This window comes from Nanorana parkeri, unplaced genomic scaffold, assembly GCF_000935625.1.
Source record: "Nanorana parkeri isolate BGI_ZX_2015 unplaced genomic scaffold, ASM93562v1 scaffold474, whole genome shotgun sequence".
In the NCBI taxonomy this organism is placed as follows: domain Eukaryota; kingdom Metazoa; phylum Chordata; class Amphibia; order Anura; family Dicroglossidae; genus Nanorana; species Nanorana parkeri.
The window spans coordinates 1,064,779-1,066,487 of NW_017306742.1; the positions used below are offsets into that span (position 1 = coordinate 1,064,779).

General features: G+C 47.6%; 1 protein-coding gene across 1 annotated transcript in view; it reads left to right on the forward strand.

Moving 5' to 3' along the window:
• Positions 1–293: 293 nt before the first annotated feature.
• Positions 294–1,709, forward strand: part of ATF5 (activating transcription factor 5) — an 18,203-nt gene continuing 16,787 nt past the window's right edge. Inside the window, exon 1 of the mRNA XM_018560692.1 lies at positions 294–436. The gene's annotated coding sequence lies outside the window, so the exon portion shown is untranslated. The remainder of the gene's footprint in view (positions 437–1,709) is intronic.

The window sequence follows — 1,709 nt, forward strand, 5'->3', positions numbered from 1 at the left end:
ATCTTTGGCATGTCACGGCTCGCTCCCTCCGACAGGAAATAGTCCCCTGAAAAGTCTCTAAAACAGAGAAAACAAAACACGACAAGTGGAAATTCTGCATCCTAACCAACAGGAAGTGAAGTTGAATGTCGGGCTCGTCTCTCTGACACCGGCTCGGCGTTCTTTCCCCCGTGTGGCACAAGTACGGCCGGTCAGGTGAGAGCGGGAGGAGGCGTGCGAGCGGCGGAGGGATCCACCTCCAGGGGGTGATGTAACCTCGGGATTACAGTATAGAAGTTGAGCCGCCGCACATGACCTGCCATATCCTTCCAGCAGCTCAATCAGCCAAAACCTCCTCCTCGTATATGAGTCACCATGGCCATCTAGAACCGCGCCGCCACCAAACAAGTGTGCGATCGCACATGTGCTGCAACCTACAAACAACTGCCAACATGGCGTAAGTATATCACCAAAACGGAAACACTTGTCTTTATTCTTCAAGGGCCCCCATGTCAGTTCGCTCGCCACAGCCACCTGCTGAATGTCACATTAGTGGCCGCGGTTGTATGCCGCAGCCAAATTGCCCGGCTCACGCCTTTTGTAGATCGCCCCTCGCTCTTACATTCCTCCCACGCTTTCCCACAAAGGGTTACTGACTCACGGTGACTGGACCGTCCGCGTGTAAAGGGAAACTTTGCTGCGGTGCAAGTAATGAAAGTGACATGCAAAGCGCAGTGACACAAAGTATCGATCCGCGGTCACCTTGTGTCCCAACTTATCACTGAGATGAGATGTGATTGTATACATTCCTGATACCTGCGGCATCAGTGTTTTTTCTGCTTTGTTTACATTTGTGTTCTTTGTTATTGTATACAAGATTGGGGCCATTTATGTGACTAGATTTCCATTATTATTGTTTACTGTATTGCAACAATTGTTATATATAAGATACAATAGTAGTATACAGGCAATGCTGCAAGATACAATAGTAGTATACAGGCAATGCTGCAAGATACAATAGTAGTATACAGGCAATGCTGCAAGATACAATAGGTGTATACATTCCTGTTGGCATGTTGATGTCACATGTTGTTGCTTCTAGAACACATTTCATGTTTAATGTAACCAGAAAGGAAATGTTTGTAATCACATGTCCTGGAGGGGGGAGGGGTCATGTGACACCTATACAGAGTTTTGGGGTCTGTTTGGTATAATCCTAGTTTACTGGTTTGGCACAGGTCTGCCGGTCTGCCACATGTGAGCCGGGGAGAGAGTACCTGTGCCCAAGTCATAGTTATCTATCATCTCATCTCTCTCTCCATCCCTCTCTCTCTCGCCATCCCTTTTCTCTCTCTCCATCTCTTTCTCTCTCATCCCTTTTCTCTCTTTCTCTCTCTCTCTCTCTCCATCCTTCTCTCTCTCTCCATCCTTCTCTATCTCTTTCTCTCTCTCCATCCTTCTCTCTCTTTCTCTCTCTCTCTCCATCCTTCTCCATCCTTCCTTCTCTCTCTCTCTCTCTCTCTCCATCCTTCTCCATCCTTCTCTCTCTCTCTCTCTCTCTCTCTCTCTCTCCATCCTTTTCTCTCTTTCTCTCTCTTTCTCTCTCTCTCCATCCTTCTTTCTCTCTCTCCATCCTTCTCTCTCTCTCTCCATCCTTCTCTCTCTCTCTCCATCCTTCTCTATCTCTCTCTCTCCATCCTTCTATCTCTCTCTCTCTACCTCCTTCTCTC